Source organism: Anomalospiza imberbis, chromosome 2 (assembly GCF_031753505.1).
Source record: "Anomalospiza imberbis isolate Cuckoo-Finch-1a 21T00152 chromosome 2, ASM3175350v1, whole genome shotgun sequence".
Lineage (NCBI taxonomy): Eukaryota > Metazoa > Chordata > Aves > Passeriformes > Viduidae > Anomalospiza > Anomalospiza imberbis.
In genome coordinates this window covers 57,230,262-57,255,326 of record NC_089682.1, presented here as the reverse complement: position 1 = coordinate 57,255,326, position 25,065 = coordinate 57,230,262, and the positions used below count along the sequence as shown (strand labels likewise).

General features: G+C 40.2%; 1 protein-coding gene across 3 annotated transcripts in view; it reads right to left on the bottom strand.

Annotated features, from left to right (window-relative positions):
- The window catches only part of LNX2 (ligand of numb-protein X 2), a 59,879-nt gene extending 35,004 nt beyond the window's left edge, over positions 1-24,875 (bottom strand). The window contains exon 1 of one of the 3 annotated variants that reach the window (XM_068181213.1): positions 24,714-24,875. The gene's annotated coding sequence lies outside the window, so the exon portion shown is untranslated. Of the gene's footprint in view, positions 1-2,871; positions 3,102-24,713 lie in introns of those variants that run through there. The other 2 variants (XM_068181211.1, XM_068181214.1) reach the window with 2 other exon arrangements.
- Between the last annotated feature and the right edge of the window lie 190 nt (positions 24,876-25,065).

Genomic DNA, 25,065 nt, shown 5'->3' with positions numbered 1-25,065 from the left:
AATTTTAAGGAGCAGTAGTGACTCAAAGAAGATAAAGGAATTGGAGAGTTATGTTCCCTTTTTCCACACTTCTTTATAATCAGCCCCCATCCCTACGGGTGTGCATGGAGGAAACTCAGGGAGACAGCACTGGGATTAATCATGAAATGGCTTTTATGCCAGAGAGAAGCTGGGGGTGGAGGGGTGGAAAGGATAAAAGAACTTTCTGAATAGTTAAATTGTAGGACTTAACTATTTTCAGGGAGAAACACCATCCCATCTCTTCCTTCAGGCATATGCCACCTTGCATAACTTGTTACAGCTGGTTTCCCCCATCAATCACAACTTGAGTGATGGTGAAAGCTATTTTCAAAGGTAAACTGTGCTGTTACTAAGCAGTTTTTTTAGCTTTGACATAGGGTGAAAAAAAATGAAGCTACCTCCTAAGCTAACAAAAACCTCTGATCTCTTTGAAAACAAGCATCTAAGATCTGTGCAAGACAGAGCCAAGAGCACATGGTTTAGAGACAGGTCAGATAAATGATAAGCTACACACTGTCCTCCTCCTGCAGGAAAGGAGGCAGAGTCCTCTGCAGGAGTGCATGCCTGTGGCCTTCAAGGAGCCCCTGACAACCTATGGCCAGAGAAAGAAACTTGAAAGTACAGCAGAAAGAGCACTGAGAATGGTCTAGACTTGATCTGAAGCTTGAAGCTTCAATTTTCAGCCTCAACCTGCCAAACCCCAGCAGCTAAGGAACATCACTTGGTGAGCTAAGGCAACCCCTTAAACCGGTCTGCCCTGCCTAGAAACTGCTTATTTTCTCCCTAATGAAATAAAACAAGTATCATCAGAACTCTCAAAGAAAAGAAGAAAATAAGAGCCTTCTTGAGCCCATAGTCAAGAGCATTTAACTCAGGCTACCTACATGCAGGCCAAATTACAACTTGCCCGTGAGCAGGGGTATTGCATGCAGAGTGACCGACTCACCACCACAACTGCCCCACTTGGTCTGCAGCCCAGCACAACCAGGGATCAGGGAAAGCTGGGCTGGCTCTGGCTACCCCTTGGCAAGCAGGTGACTCATTTCAAAAGCACTGGCATGCCTGAGCAGTCTCTACTCATGCCTGGAAATTATGTTAGGATGCCATGCACTAGCCAACACTTGAATAAATGCCACAATAAAGACAAGTTCTTTGATTCTTAACCCTTTAGGATGAAGGCTGTGACTCTCCCTATTAAGTCTGCTGAAGACATTTCACTTTGCTGCTGTACATAACTTGATTTCCAGTTGATTTCCAGGAGAAACTTTCCTTCTGATATGTGTAAAAAGAGTCTTTTCAGAGCCAGCTGCCTGACCCAGCTTTGGGGACACAAAAAAAGGCAGGACATGACTCGTGCAAAATACCCCCATATTATTTCATAGGATGCTTTTCAGAAATTAAAACCTTTACACTGAGACCTTCCAATTAAGCTACATGTCATACTGCAACAGACATACTCTGTACAGATACTGAAAATAAATGGCCCCACACATTAGCAAAATTTACATAATAAGAACATGTTAGATCTAGAAGTTATAGTCTTAAAATATACAAATATTATCTTAAATAAAGCCCATTTAAATACTCGCTATGTAAACAGGTCTTTACATACATAGTAGACTAGGGCTTGATCTGAGGCCTCCAGACAGGATTCAGAAAAGGAAGTGGACATTGTGACTATGTAAAATCCAGTCTGGTTTATTACATATTTTATATACATATATCTATATATATAATATTATATATACTATTACTATATACTGTATATATATATTTATATTATACATATTTGACAGACACAAATAATATGGAAGCATTTGTTTTTTAGTCCTGCTGTAGGAATCATATATTCTCCACTTCAGCCCTTATAATTACACAGCCACCAAGAAAGAGAAGAGACAACAGCTGCTGAATGAAAAAAACACAGAGATTTTTTCTAAAAACACTTCTCTATCCCCTAACCGTGTTTGCCAGCTTTTTGTTTCACATTCCCTATTAGCTTAGCTGATTGCACTTTATATATATATATACACACACACACACACACATATGTTAAAAAATACTAGCTATTACATAGGGAAGCTTCTATGGTGCAGCTCTTTACCTGCCTGAGGTGCAAAGTTTGGCTGCTTTAGCATGTTCTCTGACTCCTGTTAGTGCCCTCAGAAAGAAGCTACCTCAGTGGTAACACTGCTGAAAAACAGTTAAGATTCAAGTGAGAAATATTAGCGAAGTTGCATAGTAGTGCACACACAAAGCAGGCCCTGCTATGTATTCTCACATGAGTGACAGGGGCTAAACGTTAAGCAGCAATCTCCTAACTCCCCCTTGCAGAATGAATAATGTGGAAAAGGGAAAGCTGAACTGCTGTTACAGCATTTCTGTCTGCTTTCCTTGGTAGTCTCTCTTTAAGAAACGGTAATACTCCTAAAGAAAGGCAAAAATTAAAATCATAGCCTTCTAAGTGAGTAGCAAAAATTAAAACTAAAGAAAAAAGACATTAAAAACAGGTAAGTGGCAGCATCTATGTAAAACATCAAACTGGTATCCATATGCAGAAAATATACAGAAGAGATATATTAACAGAACTATAAATCAAGAAATAAACTAGAATAAAATTGCTCAATAAAACAGAGTTAAGTCCTCACAGAAGGCTACAAGCAAACAGGGGGAAAGCTCAGAAGTTTGCTAGTGGGGAGGTATCAGGACTCCAACTGCTACAGTCATCTAGTAAACAAAACCCAAGTTGTTAAAAAAACCAAAGGCATGCAATTACAAAAGAAAAATACATTTCACTTCTTAAGATAGTTAACAATAAATTTGCAAAATATATACAAGACATTTACTCACATCAGCAAGGAATTCCAATTCACCACCTTTTAGGAAGACAGTGGTAAAGGAGCGGTGTGCTTAAGAGCTCTACCAGTTCAGATTCCTAACTTCAGGCACCACTTTTCTGTATCCATGGTCAAAATGGTTGCAGCAACAGAGACTGACAAAAACATGCTACATCGGGAAGAAGCCAACCTTCTCCTCCTCCTCCCTGTCCAATCTCTTCTTAGCAGGCTGAAATTTTGCATCTGTGGGGGATGATACAATTTTCACTTCCTCATTTATTCTATGTATTCAACCCTTAAGAGCTAGCTTTAAAATACCAGTCTTGCTTTGAACGATATTACTTCATTAGCAGTGCTTTTGCAAAAAGGTCTTTAAAAGGCAGACGACTCACCCTCTGGAGTGAGTCCATCTTCTTTGCACTCTCTAACCACAATTCTCATTTTCCCAAACCAAGCACTTCTCAACAAGTTAGGCGAGGTTCACAGACATAAAAAATTCAAACCACCTTTTATTTCCATACATTTTTTAACTCCCAACTCATACTAAACACTTTCACATGTTTTATGCCAGATACTTACATGAAATAGTCTTTTTTTAACTTTCTAAACTCCTTTTTAATTGCTACATTGTCCAAAAGAAAGAAACTACCCCCAACAACACTCCTGCTCCATTGGGAGCTGTGCAAACGATCCTGAAGTATTACGGGGTCTCCAAGATAAGTATATTAAGCACATTCCCATGGGATGTATTTCTTTTCCTCAAAAAGGGAGCAGTGCTGTGCACAAAGACTGTGGATGCCAGAAATGCAACACAAGGACTAGAGGAACTGTAGACACCTGCCTACCCTTTGTACAGAGGTGGCAGCAGTAGCTGTTGTGTTCATAAGGCCAGGATATCTTCATGCGACAGACCTAGCATGCAATGGATTATTTGGAAATAGAAGACTTCCAAGCTTTTTTGCTCCTATCAGTAGCAACAAGGATTCAAGAAGTTACATGGAAGTTCACTTGCAAACTTCCTGTTTGTAAAATCCAGAGCTTTTAAGAAGTAACTCAAACTTACTGTCAAGTTCAGAGTAGCGCAGTGACTCAGAGGAATAGGGTTTAGTGGGTCAAAGAGACAATGCCACTAGTCCTCTTCATTTGACAGGCACTAAAAAAGCTAAGGAATACCCAGAAAACAAGTGCACACTATCCTGAGAAGGGGTCCTTCTGCATCAAGCTTCTAATACAAGGAAGTATGAGGGAACCCACACAAAAACTCCCAAACAACAGTTTGCTCTACAGTTACCAGTTTCCACCTAGACACAGACATTTTGGTCAGAAATCCAACTTTTCACAAATCAGTGAAGAACTGTTTAACACTGTAGTAAGAAAACAGCCTTGATTTCCACTGATTTTCAGAGTGAAAAAGTTAAAAATTTCAATTTAATGAACCAAGAGGAGGGAAACACAGTAATTAAAAGCCTTTATCCTGTCCTTTCTGTGTGCAATCTGAAAACCAGAAGTCCAGGCAAGAACATGACAAGAGTTTCATTCAAAGGAGACAATTTGCTTTAAGAGCAGGAGACTCAACTACAAGCAACACTGCCTTTTAATATCAGTCATATGGGATGAGAACACAGAAACAACAGATAATATCCCAGGCAACTTGACACTGTTAATAAAAGACATAGGGAGGACAGAGTCATGAAAAGGCCATCCTAGCTGAAGAATTTTAAGATGGAAAAGATAAAACTGCTCATGGAACCAAGAAATTACCCTGGAAAGCTACTGCAATAATATACCATATTTTGGCTGAAGGGAGTAATTTGCATAATTTCCCTTTGTAAACTTCAGGACTAGAAATGTATGAACTCAGATTTAGTGCTTGTCCACACAGACCAGTTTAACTGAATATTAAGTTTCAATAAAATTAAATTCTGAACTGATACTTTGCTCTTAAAGCATGTTCTGTTGCTTTAGCTTTAGCCAAACCTTATTACTAAATGGAATCTAAAACAGAAAGGGTTTACAAAGACTCTTTTTGTTTCCACTGAGTACATGAAAATAAATTACTGCAGCTTTCCCATATATAATAAAAGGTGTGTTTTTTTCTAGATGATAGATTTGGAGAACAGCACATCTGCTGAGTCTCTGGCTGGCTGGAGACCCCTGTTTTCCACTGGCCTCCTGATTCCCTTCAAACTTTCAAATGCAACCAAGGGGGTGTTTTGGCTTAGAGATTCCTAGTTAGTGGAAAACTGGGGGCCAAAGCATGCAATGAAGTTGCTATAAAACCTTATTCATTGCTATAAAATCTTATCCAAAATAATTAGGTCTAACACTGATACACAGTATGCTTGGGCTAAGAAAATTCAACAACAAAACCACTGAACCTCTCCAACAATTTCCTGTCTTCAATTAAGAAAAACAATGCTTGACAGCCAGACCTGACGCCCCACTTGCTCCTCCATTTTTCTCTTCCCTTCCTTCTTCTCCTCAAATCCCGGAGAAACAGCAAAATGGGAAGTACTCTTTTGGACAAACATTTCCACTTGGAAACGTTAAGTGCAGTTTTTTCAAAATTTCTCTACATCAACAAATCCTGAAGGCAAACAGATTTAGTGAAAATAGAAGGAGCAAATGCCTGAATGCATTTAGTTTCTCATTCTGTTTTTCAGAAGCATGTCATCCCTTCCTAATTTTTAAAAACGTCTTAATCAAAGGACTTGTATTACCTAAAGTTTGCATGCTCTGCACGGCACCTAGCAAAAAGAGCAACCTTTTTTTTTGCAAGGTGGTTAATAAAGGCTACCTGGAAGTTCACAGGGTTTCTAGGATGCCCAATGGAAAACCTTATGGATAACTGTACAACTATTACTACATACGTATCCTAGGAGACCAAAGAGCTTTCATATTTAAGAGCTTATTTCCCAGCCACCCTCTCAATACACATCTCATGCAATTATAAATAACAAACAGCCATGAGAAAGGAGGACATTGGTTTAATTTCAGGCAGAAGGTATACAAACCTCTGCTTGTATCTGCATAAATGTTTCATTTTATTTCACTTCTTCTCACATTTTGACTACAAAGATACTCTGTATGATTATCTTAGGTAATGCATGAAATGTGTTTTTAGAATTCAATTTTACAACTGCGCAAAGCTAAAATTTTTTTAATCTTTAAAAATTCACACAAATACATACAAATCACCAGAAAGAACCTTTGTATTTAGTCAAGTGAAATCTAGATTCCTGACCACAACATTTTGCAAAGCATCATCCTGTTAAAAAAAGCCCCAAACAAACCCATACCAGAGAACCATATAATTTAGGGAAAAGTCTAGGAAAAAGAAATTTTTAAAAAATAAACAAAAAGCACAAACCAGCTAATTTAAAAGAGACTCACTTTCCATTTCATGTATGAATAGCCTGTGCATTTGAAACAAGCCAAATCAAAAGCATCCCCCTTATTTCTTGTTTGCAATTCTCATCACAGAGTCTAACCTGCAATTAAGGACTCGGCGCACAGCCTCTGAAGAGCAGCATCCTTAAAATGCCGAGCAGAACCCTGGAAACACCCTGGTACAATTCCTTGGCAGCCGGAACCTAGGATCTGTTACAAAACCTGCAACACAGACCACGACAGCCCGTTCCCTTCATCACCTTTTTAGTCTACATTTCTTAGCTTTCCATCCTGGTGGAGATGAGGAGGCAACACAGAACACCTGCCCAACAGGAAAAGAAGAATATACTGTTGATCTCCTGGAGGAGGGGATATCACATGACAATGGGGAACTCCAAAGAAAAAGGTTGTCGGCATGCTGGTATACACAAATTAATTCACCAACGGGTAATTAACACAGGACCAGTTCCTCCTAAAGCCACTAAGCAGCTCTTGGGGTTTGATTTCCTTAAAGCAGTAAATTAATCACCTAACCTCACACGAATATGAGTGAAGTCCTAACAGCTGTGGCTCAGCAAATACTAACCGGAGCAGGAGCCAGCATAAAAGATCTGCAGGCACTCTCTTACACTGTGTCCTTTTCAAAAGCTAAACTTAACATCAAAATTAACTTCAGGATAAAATGTTGCCAGCAATTTCTCGTGAATGCATAATGAAACCTTGCTACTCCACGTAGCACATCACAGTTTTGTAAGCACACCCTGCAGAATGTGGGGATGACCTGCGCAGGAATCCTTACAATAACTCCGTGTGTATGGTGGCTTTACAACACAGATGGGACATTTCAAGTCCCTGTCATGCTATATGCTATAAATATTATGTAAAGCAACACAATGTTTGCAAGAAAAACAACAATGCAGATTATGTAACTTTTTTTTTCTTTCTTCCATTCCCCTATTTCAGAAAATTCTGCCTTTTTTAAAGAAGAAAATTAAAGTGGAACATTGAAACACTTCTCAAAACTGCACATAATTTCTGAAAATGTCTAAATTTTTGTACAGTTTTATAATTTAGTATCTCAATACCAGAGGTGTAGTCAACGCAGAAAGTCCATTTTACATCCTGAAATTGCTTTACTTTAGTCAATTAAAAAATGAGGGGGAAAATTATTATGGTTTTCTTTCAAATTAAATAAGTTTCTGGCTTTTTGAATACTATAAAATCATGCTTATTTGCAGACTCACAAACTACAAACAACTATCTTCCACAGCAGCTTCTATAATATCTAGTAACTTCAATTGCAAATTGAATACTTTATTATTATTTTTCCCTTATACTGGACATTATACAAATTACATACAGGAGAGCTGTCAACTAGCTGAATGTGATAATTACCATATCCCTCAAGACTGTCCTCTTCCTTCACTTAGTTCCATGAAGTAAATGAAAAAAAAAAACAAACCCAAACTACAAACACCATGATAAATGAGCAGTAGAAGAGTGTTCTCCAGCAACAAAGGGTTCAGTCTGAGGTCTCAGTGGATACTTCAGAAGACTTTAGGGTGGCCTTTATAATACCCTCCACTTGAGAAAATATGACTGCAAAGTAAATCATCCATATGAAAAAGCAGCAAAACTGTTTCTCCTGCCTCTCCTTGGCTTGGTATGGCTTTAAACAAACAGGCTTGGATAAACAGCATAATGAAGAGGACTGATGTCATTCTGGTTCACTGAATAGCTGCATGGCCTAGATGAGACATTACCCCTGGTGAGACCATCAGACCAGTTAAATAAATTGTCCAGTCAGAAGTGAGGCCCATTCTGCTCCTTCCCATGAAATAAAACCTGTGATGGTATTTCAAAGACATAGCACTAAGAAAACTTTTGACCTCTGCTGAAGACATTTCCAACAGCATTAAAACGACAATGTTAATGATACTTACGCTAGGCTAGTGGCATTTTCTTTGGGTTTTTACATCTACTTGTAAATCCCCATTTCAGATGAAGAACCAACACAAACCAATCCCAGCTACACTGTGAGCACACCAGTGCTACACCTACAGGGGCTTCCTTCAGCACATGTGTCATTAATTAAAGTCATAGCTGGAAGCAGCATTTGCTAAGAGCACAATTTTTACCATGAGGATCTCAGCTGTATGGAACAGCGTGGTGAAACACCACAGAGCAAAAGAGGGGGGTATAAGCACAGCCCTTACCCTGCCACACAAAAGCTGCTCCCCAACCCAGTGCTGCAGCCACAAGCCTCCCTCTGCACTTGCAAGCATCAGTGCTGCTCCTTCTACTGAGGAAAGGAGGAGGAAAACCAAAATCTGCCTGCTCAGCCAACAGGCTGAACAAGAATTCTGGGTGTGAGCCCCAGAACTGCTTTCAGAAGCTATGTCTTCAAAAGACCTGAGTGGCTGAAGGAAGCCTGCTCTCCTGAGTGTTGAACCTGTTCCCTCCAACAACATGGAGTTTAACACACAGACTCTGTAGCTTTAGTAGTACTTTGCAACACAAAATTTAACATTTTAAGATTTCATTTAAACTAAGGCATGCCACATGATTGCAAAGAGCAGCTGAATAATGAGATTTATGGGAAAGAAAGAAAAACCTACCACAAAACCCCATATTATACGTACCTAAAAAAAAAAAGCACTCACAAAGGAAGAGGTAAACAACTTTTACCCTCATTAAAAAGTTGAGAAATGTACACACCACCACTAAAATATAATTAATACACAGCCTTCAGGAGATTCCAAAGGAGCAATTTAATTAACCACCCACTGATTTCATAAATGACAAGAACACACAAAGGTAATGGCACCTTATAATTGAAAATGTCCTGTTTATTTAGCTGAGCAATTGTGCTGGTCTATGTTGTGCATAAATATGAGGAAACACATTTTTAACTCATGACATTTTAACTTTGTAAGGTGTAACAGAACAACATACTGCTGACAATACAGTCACTGTATACTCAATTTATTTAATGCCTTTACCCAACAATCTCTAAGTCATTGACAATCATAAAGGTTTTAACCTTTATGAACTTTTCTAATGGGCTTTTTCTACACCCTCTTCAGAAATGTGGAAGGACTGAGAGGAAAAAAATAAATTTTACTGGTATGCCACTTCAAACAAACTACTGCCTCATTCAGGGACTTAGTTTGTATCTGTAGCTCTCCCATTTTCGTATAAACAGACCCTCTGTAAGCCCCATTAAATATTTCTGCTGATGATCTTCTAAACTCATCACTTTCTTTCTTTTCTTCCACATGAAGAAAACTTCCTTTCAGCTACTACATCCTTTATAAAGGCTAAATAGAAGCAGCTCTTACCAAGGTAGGCAAAGAATGTAAAGCAAAACACGTGAAAGGCTCTTCCCTGTTTTTTCAATGAACCTTTCAGAGATAAAGCTGGAATTAATATTCCTTTTTGCATTCACAAAACTCAAAATGCCTTTGTGCTGCTACATTAAAACCATCAAAGTCTATTTGACTGAACATGAAACAGAGCAACATCTGAATTTATGAGCTGTTCATTTCCCTATCTAATGGACACACTTAGAAGCATTCAAAAGCAATGTGAAGAAACTGGAGAAGGCCCAAAGAGGGGAAAGATGATCAAAGGACTGGAAAGTCTGCTGTATGAGGAGAGGCTGAGAGAATTGGGTTTGTTCAGCCTTGAGGAAAGACTTAGGGGAGACTTTATCAAGGTGTGCCAGTATTTACAGGGTGGCTACAAAGAAGCTGGAGACTCCTATTTTACAAGGAGACACAAGGAAAATGTGAGGAGTAATGGATACAAGTTACCTCTGTGAAGATTCTGAATGGACACAAAAGAAACATTTTTTACAATGAGAACAATCAGCCATTGGAATAATGTCCCCAGGGAAATGGTGGATTCCCAAATGCTGGACATTTTCAAGATGCATCTGGAAAGGGTGCTGCACCATCTTGTCTAGCTTGTACTTTCGTCAAGAAAGGCTGGACCAGATGATCCTTGAGATCTCTTCCACCCTGGTATTTTCTGATTTTATTACTTATACTTGCTTTGGGGCATACATAATTTAAAATAACAGACTGAAGAGATTCTTCAGGTATAAAAGTCTCCGTGGCAAAGCTGACTTGCCAGACTTTTAAAAGGCTTTTCCTTTTAAAAGGCTTTCCTTAAAAGGATTCAACAACATACCATACAATGATCCTCAGCAGTCCAACACCACCACAGCAGCAGGGTGTACAAAGATGGATGTCTTGCACATTGGTCTCAGATCACTCATCCCACCTGTCCCCCTTTTAGCCACCATGCAATGACATCAATGACTGTACATAACATTGTGTCCCTGCCCACCTAATGCAGAAAAAGCATTCCTCAACAGAAATTGCAGCATTAAATGCTGATCCCAACAGCATCACTGCACAATGGAACTACCTGAAGCAATTAGTTCACGTGTACACATTAAATACACGCTTCTGCAATTCTGGATCCAAGAGTGAAACCTTTACCTAGTGGTATTAGCTGGTCATGTTGACTGCTTCTGAGGGCTTCCCATCATTAGGTATTTATGACATTTACTCAGTCTGTAGCAAACCATTACAAGGCATACTTAGCTGGATTAGCTGCCTATCAGTGATGCCACCAGATATAGAAACATATTTTTTAAATTATGAAAGCTTCCATTACATTTATGCACTGTGGTTTACTTACCATTTGGATGAGGAAAGAAGAGTTGCTGAATAAATACCATAAAGCATCCTCTAATATTTTTTTCTAAACTTTTCTCTTTTCAAAGTCCTTCCAGCTTTCACATGTTAACTGAAAGCATTCACATCAGAAACTGGCAGGTCCCAGATACCACCTGTGCCCCACACCCCAGCAACAGCACCTTTTGGTTCTCAAAGGACTTTTGGGCACATTACTACAGATTGAGCAGTACAGTATTTTCCAACGGTTAATCATGGTAACTGCTGCATGCTTCCAGGATGCACTCACCCTGTGGAAATGGTTTAGATTTTCTGCTTCCGAATGTTATAGAAAATATACTGCTTTAAATTGTAATACATCATTCAACTGCCTGCAGCTTCCAAAACAATCTGGACTGCTCAAAATGAGTTGTTTCTAATGTTTACTACTGAAATTAACTTTATCAGAATTAATTACTTTCTTCCATGCCACCAGCGCATTTTGAAAAAAAATCATGCTCCACAAGTCTCGGAAAGAACCCCATTTACCTATCATATCTCTCCCTAACAACTGCACTCAAAGTTTCTCCAGTGGTCTTACCTGCATTAAGAGCCCACCCATAGTTCACAGATTCCATGTGCTAAGTTAAAAAGATAAAAAGTATCAGGAAAGAGAGTGACCACAGCTAGGAAAAAACCTTAATCAGACAACGCTTGTTACAAGTGTTGTGCTCCACTGGCGAAAGCTCTCAAAGATAAGCAGTGTTTTGTAACTCACCAAAAGTCACCTGGGATGCAGGACAGATGGAAAGTAACAGGGAATCCTCACTAGCACAGAAGAGCTCTTAATGTTTCACAAAATACCAGAACTTCCCATTGCAGCAAGCAGAAATACCAGATCGAGAAGGCTACCTTCCTCAAAACCTTCCTGTAGGAATTCCTGTACTGCCTGTTTCTTTTTAAGTGGGTTAAATGCTGCCTATTTCCCCCCTACTGTTAGGAAGATTATTTTTTCCTTTAAAACAGCATTCTCCCAAGTTCTCTTCTACACAAGTTTGAAGAGAGAGCCAAGGTTGTTGGCAGCTTGTTTATGACACTGGCCCTCACTGGCCTTCCCCAGCCTTCCCCAGTCAGCCCAGGACTGGCTGCCCGTCCTCCTTCCTGGGGTGATCCTACTTCTATGGGATACGGGATGGATGCAAGGAGATAAGCTATTAAGTGAAAAATAATTCATTTGAAGTATTACATGAGAGATACAAGTAGTCTATTAATTGCATCTTCTGGATTAATTTCTAATTCCATAAGGTCATGGCACAGCAAAGTAATTTAAATCAAGGGATTTAACAGCATTTTCAATTAGTTTAATAATGCTGAACCTTACTGTATATATTCAAGTATTTAACTCACAAGAGCTGCTTTTTTTTACCATTCTGTAGCATTAGTTTAAAAATCAAATGGATTTCATTACCATTCCTGGTAGAGAACCTTATTTAAATTTTACAAGAATAATGAAAATAAACAATACCATTTCACATTTAAACACAACTTAAACCTTTAGATTTAAAAGAGCTCAATTAAACAAATCATATTGCTTATTATTACAAAATTAATTATTTTGGTGCAGTAGTATTGATTTTTTTCCCCATCTGTTCCTACTGCCACCAAAGGCTTGTTCAATTTCTACCACTGAACAGCCCTTCCATTTGCTGGTGTTCCACCAGAGCACATAATTTTGAAAGCAGCAGTCTTGCCTTGAGCTTGTATCATAGTCCCCCTCAATCCTGCCCTTCCAAAATTTCTTTTGCGTTCTCAAAATTAGAATAAATAGAAAATAAAGTATTGTCCAGCATGGCTTTTCAGCTCCTCTGCACACCAGCAGTTTGACTGCCTCAACACCAACAGGCCTGCTAAGCACAGGGCTGGCTCTCGCACAACCCACGCAGATTCCTCAACCCAGCAGCTCAGACAACACTTGCTATGTTTTAGCAAGTACCTGCTGCTGACTGCTTCCATTTGCACAGGCTTTCCCATGACTTATGGCTGTACAAGCAACCCTCAGGGTGCCTTTCACTAGCTCTATCTCATTTCACATTTCAAGAGAACAGAAGAACACAGGGCTCAGCTCAGGTAACTTGTAGCTCACAAATCCAGATCTTATGCCATCTGCCTACATCTCTACTAGCATCACAGCTGAAGGGTTATTTTTAAAATGTCTTAGGTATGTACATTATCTGGTTTTAATGGAATACAAAATAGAAAATTCTACTCAAAGAAAAATACATGGACTATCTGCTGTAAAACTGTCTGGGCAAAGCAAAGGACAGCAAATGTCCTTAAACTCAATTTTCTGAATTGAGGGCAATCCACTTTACTGCTACATTTCCTAAGTAGTTTCTTACAGAAGAATTACATTAAGAGTTAAGGAAAAATTCAGTTATTTCCATGTCAAGGCCTGCATTCCCTTTTTATAAACTCAAGGATTTCTAAATACACATAAACATCTTAAATAAATAAATAAATCACAGGAAAATTTTTCTTCCAGAACCACTTTGCAGTGTAACAAGAATGGTACTTTTGCTTTACTGCATTATTATGTTCTGGTACTAACCCAAAAGTTCACACCGTTTTCATTTCTTTATTGCCAATAGCCATCTAGAAAATGCTGCCATCTATAGTAAATCTACATGAAGTCACACTCCTCTGGTGCATTTTTTGAATAGCAATCAGTTCATAACACAATCCTGTTCAGTTTAAATTCAGTTTATTCTTCAATTACTCTGCTAGCCCAACTCTAATTTATTATATTTTCTGGTACATTTGATTTTGAATATTATGACATCCTGGCTCATACCATTAGAGAGGAAACATAAAATGGTGAGGATGTCTAGGGACGGCTGAGAGTAAGATAGCAACAGCCTGGAAAATTAACAATACACTGTCTGTGCTCAGCTAGACTGCTCCTGCATTAGCACTAAAAAAATATTTCTCTAATATAGACTTGTCATCCAGGAATAGCCTCGGGGGCACCATGAAACCCCAGCCAACACAACAGGCAGCTGGGGTGGTTGGGTGGGCGGATAGCAGGCCTCTCAGCACTGGGGCAGCTCAGCTGCAGAAGAAAGGAAACGCTGGCCCTGCTGCTGCTTGGAGCTCACCAAAGAAAGAAACCAACACGGGTCTAAATGCCATCAATACTATATACATTGATTTTTTGGTTGGCTTTTTTTAGCCTGGCATTGTCTCGGTCCTAGCTACCATTGCTTTCTCCCAGCACCCAAGGTGAAATAAGAGGCAGCAGCCAGAACCCTGCTCAGAGGCCCTTTCTTGAGAAGACGTGTAGAAGTGAGGGCTTCACCTTCCCCTCTAGCTTGGTGACCAACTGCATTATCCTTCAGGGCACACTGCCAGCCCCACCTGCTTACTCAGGCTTTTGCCAACAAGGGAAGCTCTCAATGCACTGCTCTGTCCTTCAAAGATGCATCCTCTTTCGCTTACTTCTTACTCCTGCCTAACATTTGGCATTGGAGCTCCTGAATCCAGAGAATGGAGGGGCAGCTGTGATTGGGAAATATCAGACTCTTGTATTCATATCCGACCTTTTTTTCCTGCAACAGATTCTGACAACCTCAAACATGAACAATGCTTATGTTTCTGCACAGCTTGCTCTATCCCAAGAAATTCCACACGGGGTTTTGAAAACAATGTGTATTTCCCTTCTTTTGTCTGTTGTTCTGAAAGCCTGAAAACAGCTTACCAAAACAACAGACAAGAGTGAATGCTTTACAGGGAAATCCAGGCAGGCCCATAAGGGGCTGCCAGCATTGGAAAGAAGTTGCAGTGAGGAAAATCTGGCTGGACCCAAGTCCTCACTCATTACTTTGTCCTCCAGAAACAAATCAAGCAGACTTATTTTCCCCTAAATGATAATAAAGTTTTCAGCTGTCTCTAAGGTGTCTTGTAGCTCAGACAGTATTTCCAGCTCCTTCTAAACCTCACAAGCAATAAGGATTTTACTAATGATCTAGTTGCTGCAACTGATGCATTAAAAAGACTATGTCAAAAATTACATGTAAATGATGCCTACAATTACATGGAGGTCATTTACAAAACTAAGAAATGCCATGCTTTAGCTTATCCACTGCCTTTCAATTTTCCCTCACTTCTCCTGAACCTATGTTGTAACTCAGTTGCTGGTTTCTGTTCTGAAGCTTCTTTCCCCTGCTACTCAATCCCACACAAAGGACAGACACAAAAGGGAGTGGCATAAAGGATGCTTAAGCATACTTCTACTGTTAAGTTACTTGATTTCACACTTAGGAAACCCCACTGAAAGACAGTTATTGGTGCATGAGAAATAGGGAGTACAGTTGTAGCTTGTGAAGCCTGATGGAGTCAGAGCAAATCAAATCAGGCCAATTTAGGCAGATGAAGAGGGAGAGAGGGGCTCTCCCCTCCTGTTAAGTGCTATCACATGCCCTAGTGTAAAGCAACATTACCACCATGATGAGAAAAAAAAGTGGCTCTCACTTTGGTGTGTTGGCACCAGGAAAACACACTAGCCAAGTCCTTCAGAAGCAATGACAACTCCGGCTGTAACCATTTTCTCTTCTCAATCCTGTGTAGTCATAAATCACCTGCCTATACTTACACTGCAAATCAATGCACACGTTCCAGTGTCTCCCTGCACCTGCTCTCATTACCCTGTGTTTGAAACAAATCCTGAATTGAGACTGGAGACTTGATTTCAGTTGCCAGTGGGCAGAGTAATCGTCAATAATTGATGTCAGTCGGTTTCATTTGGGGCACTGTTTGGGCGTGCAGTGGAGAGTTACAGTATGCACCAAGGAAAGGAGGATTTGTATATAAAATGATTTGATAATCTGAAAAAATCCCTCAGTAAACAAAGGAAATTTACAGATAATCGTATTAAAGATTAGAGTTGTTTTAAAACAATGCAGAATGTATTCAAGAACATCTGGGATAAAAGATGGTAGTATTAAAAGCAAAATCTTTGGGGAAAGTATCTTCCCCCTCAAACAGGAAACAGTAATTAATTCATTATTAAATCCTAATCCTTGTGAATTCGTGTTAAATCAGAGCACTTTTTCTAATAAAGACTGTTATCACTATACTTAAATGCAATTTTATATATGAATACTTAAATATATTTACATACAGTTTTAACTCTGATTAGATGATTGATTGATTATCTCACTTATTAATTGCTTCCAATTCATTTCAAATTTGAGAAGCAGGATAATTTTATGTTAAAAAAACCTAAGTTTAATATAAAATAAGGACAGAACAACCTGTGGACTAATAAAAATATATCACAATAGCAAAAGAAATTTGATGTCTTTCCTTTCATGTTTACTCATCAGCGGAAAATTAAGAAAATAACTCCTTTTATCTTACAAAGGTTAATCTTTTTCCATCACCCATTTACTGTGTTCTGAAGTTGTGGTGTGATGATTTATGTGAAAATCCCCACAATGAAACCCATAAACTGTTCCTAATATTTTTCTGTAATCAGTGTTGACAAATAACAGTACTGCTCTTCTATTTAAACAGTGCACGACTGAAGCTCCTCACTGCTGTAACTGCTGACAGCATCAAGAGACTATTTACTTCATAACTAAAAAGTAAACACTACAGAACTCAACAATTATTAAATTGGTAAAAACATCCTGGATCATATTTCTATAATGTCTTTCACTACTGTATTTCTACTCTATTCTTCCATAAAAATACTTAAGAGCTAAATCTTGCAGGATTTCTAAGATCTGAAAAGAAAAGAAGAAAGAAAGGATAAGAGAAGAGAAAGGGTATTTTTTCCCCTTTTTATGCTGTTTTACTTTTTCACATACAGAAATAATTTTATATATACACACACACACGTAAAGTTCAAGCAGACAAGCAGAATGTTAACCAGATCTCTACAAGCAGCAACTGAGCCTTAGCAAAGAAAGCCCATCAGGGATGCTTTGTTGTAACCATATCATCATAACTGTGCTGAATTCAGTGACTTCCTTGAGAGCAGAAGCAGGCAAAAGGACCCTCATGCCCATTAAGGACCCTATGGAGTCACCGCTGTGGATTCAATTGTACGGTCAAGTTACAGGGATGGCAAAATAGGACTCAACATGTGATAGATCACCTGAAAAATTATATATACAGGATAGCAATTGCTCCTAACACACATGGGTGCATTGTAGCAAAGTCCCTTCTCTCCTGCATATCAACTTAAACTGCTTAGCAGGTTTTCAGGTATAGACAGACCTGCCTTTAGGAACACCTCAGAACAAACCATGCTTGTTATCCTCAAAGTCAGTATCAGCTAAAACACAACTCTCTCCTTTTTGACAATTTGAGGCAAAAATAAAAATCTCAGCACAATGTTGACATTACTGTGTAAAGTAAGTTGCCTTCACTGAACTTGAGGCTTACTTAAAGGCTTCACCTATTGTGAAACTCACATGTGATTGTTTGTAGAAGGCAGCAAGTCAAGCTGTACCTGAAATTTCCTAGTCAAGTATCTTCAACTTCGTAACAGCACAACACTTCAGAACATTTCTTGGCTTCACTGCTTTACAAACTTCTCAAAATGAGTTAGGAAAGCATTACACTTCTACAGAGTTTCTCTGGTCAATGGCACACACCCCTTACTGCAAAAGAAAGGACTGTTAACAGTTTTCATTTCACACTCCAGTAACCCAAAATCTTGTGTTACCACTCACTATAGCGTTAATTTTCTCTTTTTCTGCTTACACGGCAAGACAGCTCAGGTCAAGTGCTCAGACAAGCTGTGCTGCTGATTCTCCTTTTTACCACCACTGAATCACCTTCACTTTTGCTTCACCGCAAAGTTATTTTCCCTGCAAAAAAGCAGTAGAGCCACATTCAATAGCAAGTCAGCAGCTACAGTCAAAATGAATTTCAAAGTGGGGAAAAAACCCTCCTCACAACTAAATCCTTATAGATTATTTATGCAGGATCATTCCAACACTGTATAAATACATCACAACATGTATATTTTCTGCTGTACATGTGAAGAAGTCCAATTCAGTTCATGTCCCTTCCAGCTACAGAATATAAAAGTATCAGTGCTGAACAGACATGCTGAGCAAACTCCCTGATAACAGGAATGAAGAGTAGTTACTCCGACAAAGTAGAAAGATACCTTTTTTACTGGTGATTTCAAAAAAGCATTTGGGAGCTGTCACTGAATTCTTACGAAGCTTTCTTATGTGTATGTACAGACCTAACTTACACACAGTTTTAAGACATTTGCATGAAATGCATGAGAGATTCACAAATATTTTTAGCCTAATCAAATCTGAATGAGTCTAGCCCTATTTTCAACATCTAAAAGGCACTGAAATAGTTACGAAGCAAACCTAAAACTGAAGGTATTCAATAGTGGTTTAATACTAGGCAGGAAACCCTGTGAATTTTAAACCTTCAAGCTTCATCTGAAGCAGAAATGACAGTTTAGCAATGGACTAATTGTAAAAACAGTCCAGGAATTGACCGGTACTAATTTTTAATTAACATAAAGGCAGGAAAGAACTATTTTACTAATTCACTGGGTGAGCCTTCATTAGCTTCTGTCAATAACAATAAAAGGCTGAAAAAACTGCTCTAGAACAAACAAGACATAAAAAACAGGAAAAAAGAGGCCAGACAGAAGGAAACCATCATCAACCTGCTCTGGAAGAAGCTTGACTGAAAATGTTTTTTGAGAAGTTTAAAAAGCAAGTTACTTCAATTCAGAGTTGGGGCAGTCCCTGGGGTGCAGCATGGGTTTGGCTGAGAGCTGTGGTGCACACGCACTGTGGCAAGGGTACTCAGAGCTGTTCGATCAGGATGGGGCTCATGGCAAACTCTCCAACATGATCAGAACGCTTACACAACTTGTCAGGATCTATGTGGTCTTATGATGCATTGACCAGCTTTCACTTATGGTTAATTCATTCTGGTTATAAACAAGCGTTAAATAACTTGATTTAAAAAAGGCAACACAAGAGAAAATTACATGGCCCAGGGCAATAAATCCAGTAAGAAGAGGCAAGAAGACAAAGAAGGGTGGGCCATGGGTAAATAAATTCATCAACTTGGAAGTAACAAGGAATCCACTTCATGCAGAGGAGGCAATAGTAGTAACTGGTTTGGGTTTTTTCTGAAACTTTTAACCTCCAAACACGTAGAGACAACTTAAGATGCAAATTTAAGTATTTAATCTATCACAGATATTCAGTGCACTATCCATGAGGCACATCCAGACATTAATGTCTCCAGCATCCTCCTTGAAATGTGACTTGCTTAGATGGAGGCTACTTGGCCCTGAGATGGACTTTGAACTTGCTGTTCTGTGCAGGCTGTTACTGACACCAGTGGAAGAACCAGCTGTCTTTGAAGTCAGAATGTGGTTAGCTTAAGAGCCTTGTAGGGGTTTTGGGCTTTCTTCTTGGTGTTTTGGTTTTGCTGGTCAATTAGAGGAATTATTTGGATGACATGGCCATAGCCGCAGAAACCCCCACCAGAGGCTCGATTCTACTGCCACTATGATGTAGTTCATTTCATCTGGGGACTATGAGGTATGTAGACAAAAGCACTTTCACAAAGTAAAATGCACCAACAAAGATGGCTCACTGATACCAGCCAAGCTTTTTTAAGTTAAAACCTTGTTCAGTAATGCCAACCAAAACTCCATGTACAGAAAAATCACAACACCTGGATTCTGAAATGTTGCTTTGTATCATACTAAAAGCCTCCTGGGCTGGTCCTTTCAAAGCAAACATAACATTCCTGTGGCAGAACACAACAGTTTGTCTGAGCATAAGATGGCAATCACAGAAAATTGCTTTCCACAAACTGGTTTCGGTACACAAGCCAGCCTCCATCAGCTTTGGTTGAATTTCAATTTTCTTCTGTTATGCCAAAAAACCTCTGCTGCACTAACTTTCTTCTTCCTATCTATGAACTCTGAAAGAAGGATTAGTGCCAATCTGAAGAACAAAGAAAGCCACAGGAAGGTAACAGCTTAAAAATCTTCCATCACTGGTATTCTTTGGTTTTTTGAGACCACAGTTTTTGACAATGATACTGCAGTAAGAGAGGGTTGTCTGTGGCAGAGAGCTCAGATTCAAGCAAAAATTGCATGCAAAGAACGTAACAAAAATCTACACAATGAGTAGATAAAAGCATCAGTCGATAAAAGCATCAACATTTAAGAACACTGACTTGAACCCAGTAATAAACTGTGCTTACTCCCAATTGTCTTCTAAAGAGCCAGCCCCTGGGAATACACAACACAGGCATCCTGACATCTTCCACTGGGTTTGTGCAACCTCTTCGGAGAAGGTCATGGGAACACACAGTGTTAGTGTGATCTCAGGGGCTGGGGAGCACAGCCTGTATCACACTTCTAAATCACTCCTACTGCAAGGAATGTACAAAGCAGAAGCAGGAAGCATGTAGCTCATTTTTCCCCACTGTGCAGAATAATATCTGACAGCACTACACCACTCCAGGCAACACAATCCAGAAGTCCTGGTTTGCCTTTCTGCAGCTACTGTGTGCCTTCCTTTGCCCAGGCACTTATGGGTTCTCCATTAACACGGACCACTTTTCATTGTGCTCTATTGCTAGAAAATGGATAAATAAGTCATAATTCCTTCTGTTTCATTGTCTAAAACTACTTATTACTACCATTTACAACACTTTAAAACTGGATTAGTTCATATATTGGATATACTACTTGAACAAACTGCATTTTGTTCTACAAACAAGGGTTCTTCTGAAAAATCCTGTATAGTCCATTGAACAGTGATTAAGTGTGCCAAATCTCTCCAATGAAATACAAAACCACTTCCTCTTCCAAATGACAGAAGAGCCAACAAGAAGAGGTGCTATACTGAACCTTGTTCTCACCAGCAAAGAGGGTCTGGTATGGAATGCGAAGCTAGTGGGGAACCTTGGCTGCAGTGACCTTGGAATGGTGGAGTTTGAGGTCCTTAAGGCAGCAAGCAGGGAGCACAGCAAGCTCTGTACCCCAGGCTTCAGGAGAGCAGACTGGCCTCTCCAGGGATCTGCTTGGTTGAGCATCATGGGATAATGGCCTTGAGGGAAGAAGAGCCCCCAAAAGCTGGTAAATATTCAAAGATCACCTCCTCCAAAATGAGGCTTTGAGCAACCTGGTCTAGTGGCAGGTGTTCCTTCCTAGGGGGATTGAAACTAGATGATCTGTAAGGTCCCTCTCTACCCAAACCATTCTGTGATGACTCAATGATTTCTCTCTGTGGAACGAAGGAAAAACAGCCAGGCAAAACAGAACATCTATCACTCCATCCCAAAGTGAACCAACTATTCCTGGGTAAAATTACCTTCTATATAACATTGATCTGACTCATTTATAATCTAATATTTGATCTCATATTTGATCTGATATTTGATCTGGTGATGACAGTGAGAAAATTCTAGACACTCTTAACAACATGCCACAACTCCAGAGCAATATCAACTTGCTTACTTGAAGCAAAAATGAGACTGCAAATATTGAGCTATATAACCCCAAGTTTCCATGTCAAAAATAGTTCCCATTATTTGAATGGAAAAAATGCAAACCAATTTGAAATCTTTTACATTCACAATTATCTGACTTTATATCAAACAGCTGCATGCTTTGGCTTTTGTGTTCACCACCTAACACACAGCTCAGCAGGAAAGACTCCGCAAGAGATTCTGCTCCCATTCCATCCTGCAAATTATTTGCTAAACTGACATCAACTGAAATAAGCATCCATGAGAACATAAGGGACTGACATCTCTGGTACCAGCAGAGTACCATTATTTATTTCAGAAATAAAAGACATGCCTGTAGTACTGCAGAGCACATTGCAAGGATGAAGCCAGCTCGGGTACAGCACTGATATCCCCTGTAACACAACAACGGGGCTGGGGGCATCTCCATACGTGTTGAGGTGCAGCCCAGTCCTATCAGTCACCTAAACTATCTCATGCAGAATACAGAGCAGTCAGTATGAAAACACATGACAGGTTCAGCCCATGAATTTAGCAAACATAAATCCTGAAAACACTTACATGCAGGCTTATCATTAAGCCTAAGAACAGACCCTCTCATTGCAAAAGAAATATCTGGATGTTTAAAATTAAGCATATGAAAGCACAAATATCTACAGAATTAAAACAAAAAGAACACAAAAAGTACACTCCACAATATTATTAATTTTTATTGCTCCATAGAAACCTTGACCTATCAATTATATAACTTAATAATAAGATTTAAAAGCATTTTCATCTTCAAAAGGCACTACAATTTCTAAAGGATAAACTCCACTGACCTAAGAAAGCAATTAAACAGCATGCAATTCAATGGTGTCACATTAAAAATGCTTCTGCAAACCAAATCAACAAAGAATTTTCAAATACCAGAGACAAGCCACTGCCATATCAAATAGGCAAACAGCTTCCTCTGGTGCCTTTTACACTAGGGAGCATTTTAACACCAAATAACTGTTGTTTTCTTATTAGTTACAGCTGTTAATGTCTAGTAGCTCTTTAAACAGGCAACATTTTACTGATGTAAGGCAATAATTTATATTTATTTAACATCTAGTACACATTTCACTTTGATATTGTTGTTATAACTTCTTCCCAATTGCTTTCAAATATGTTAACATTTTTTAGAAGTACGGAAAAATGAGATGAAAGAAGAGGGGGATATTTTGGTATATTTTCAGATATACAGTTTTAACTCGTAGCTAACAAACTTCTGCTGTTTTTTAGTAATATAAATACAGGACTAAAATATATACCATAAATATATACCAAGATTGAGACCACTCAGTATGGGTAAAGGCTTACACAAAAAGAAACTTTCACTGAGGTGATCAGTGCTTCCATGAGAGCACACAATAAACAAATGCCAAATGTTGCAATGCCAAAGCCACCATTTTTGGCAGGACAGGTTTTAGTAAGCTTATTTTTTAACCCATATCAGGAGAACAATATTTTTCCACCCAATCACCAGCTTACATTCCTCTTGCAAAGTTTTGTCCCTAAACAGCCACATTTTTTATTGTCCTGGTAACAGAAAAGTCAGGTGCAGTCTTAGGAAAAGATACTACCTTTGCAAATCTCAGACCTGAGTCCAAGGCCCTGGGCTCCCTCTTGCTGAAGTCACCAAGCAAAGTAAAGGGTCAGTACAGTTAGAAATTCAGTACTGAAAAGTCATGGCAAAACTACTGAGTTTTAAGAACCATACATTTTCAAACTGCAACAGAACAAGCACTTTAAAACATAATATTACAACCTTTTTTATAAAAAAAAAAATCTTCTTGGGCGCAATAGTGTTATTTGCAGCCTGCTGACTCTGGAGTTAATAATTTTATATTGTACTGTGTTCAGGAGAGAGGATTCCTTACTGATCTGATAATTAGAAAAAAAAAAAAAGAGTAATTATAGAGGACTCCTATTAAGTCTTACAGTTCTAGCAAGTACACTGATATAACTTGTTTCCTTTTTAAGGAAATTTGTTTTAATAAAGACGGAGCAGCATATGGTACTAACATGTTTATTTTCCAAGTGGAAGGGACACTAACCAAAACCATCTGAAGTTTCTTCCTAAGCCTCCTTGATCTGCTGCTGGATTGCAGCTTAGAATAAAGCATTACAAAGCCAGAAGAAGTGAGTAGAGGAATAAAAAAATAAAATCAGTAAATCAAAGTGTTTATTTAATGAGAGCGCGGGTCAGACCAGTTCCTATTTTGAACATAAATTCGAAAGTATTTATGATTGGAAATTTATTTCCAGAGACTATCAAATGTAGTCCAAAGCTAATCCCTCACAGACATTTTTTACTCTGCACACAGACAAAAACCAAACCCCTAAATCATGTAATTAAAAGAGGATTTAAAGGAAGCTCAGAAGTACTTAATAAATGTCTAGAGAAGTAAACAATCAGCACTATGCATTATGAACACGGTAAGAGAAGTCACCAGGGACTACCAGATTCATCCCCACCAAAGCTCCAGGAACGGTTTTCTCAGTTAGTTGACCAAGTACTATGATTCTGTTAAGAGCAGTGATAAAGTACCTTGTTAAGCCTTGTTAAAAGTATAAAAGGCGAAAACTTTTCTAACCACATTTTCAGTGCTAAGAGCTAACTAATGAGGGGAGAAACCAGGGAGTGTGGGTCAGAGCTCCGAGGGCTAGAGTGAACGTTTGGAAAGAGCTGCCAAACACACGGGCTCCAGCGGCATTTCGCAGCCAGCCCCGAGTTCCTCTGGCGCAGCTGTAAAACACACAACCTGAAACCCGCTCCTGCAGCAGGGGTTCGCTCGCAGCTGTTCTCTGCCTCCCCCGCACGCAGTAATCTGACTCCTTTCCAAGAAAGAGCGTCTTTAATGAAGCCACACGAGAGCAGCATAGGTGTATCGGGGGACCCAGAACCAGGCGCTTTCCGAGTGGGTCTCCAGGACCCGAGCCCACAGCTCAGCCTCGCAGAGACGCGCTGCAGGGGCCGCCGAGCTCAGCCCCGCCGCCGAGCCGGGGGCTCCAGGGCGGGGACGCTGCTCCCAGGATCCCACCTCAGCCCCGCACGGCGGCTCCCGGGCTCGGCCCCACTCCCGTACTTGTTGCCTGCGCAGAGCGGCTCAGCCCGGCGCCGCCGCCCCCGCGGGGACCCCCGGTGCCGCTGCCACTGAGGGAGGCTGAGCGGGGCTGAGCCGCCCGGCACCGCGTGGGGCAGGGAAGTTACTCACCGCGCCGGCTCCGCGCAGCGCTCTCCTCCTCAGCCGCGCCGGCTGCGCCCGCCCCGCCTTAGGGGAAGCAAACTCCGGGCAGCAGCACTTGGAGAACGTGTCTCGCCGGGCCGGGCCGGGCCGGTGCTCCCGCCTCCGCCCCCCGCCACGGGCAGCGGCGCGGCCCAAGTGACAGCGGCGCTCCGCCACTCCGGCGGCGGCCCCAGGCGCGGGGCCGGGCGAACCGCAGCCTATGGCAGCGGGGCCGGGGCGGGACGCGGCGGAGCCCCGGGCCGGGGTGTCCCCGCCGCTCGCCTGATCGGCTGTGCGGAGCCCGGAGCGGTGGGGAGCGCGGGCGGGGCTGGCGCG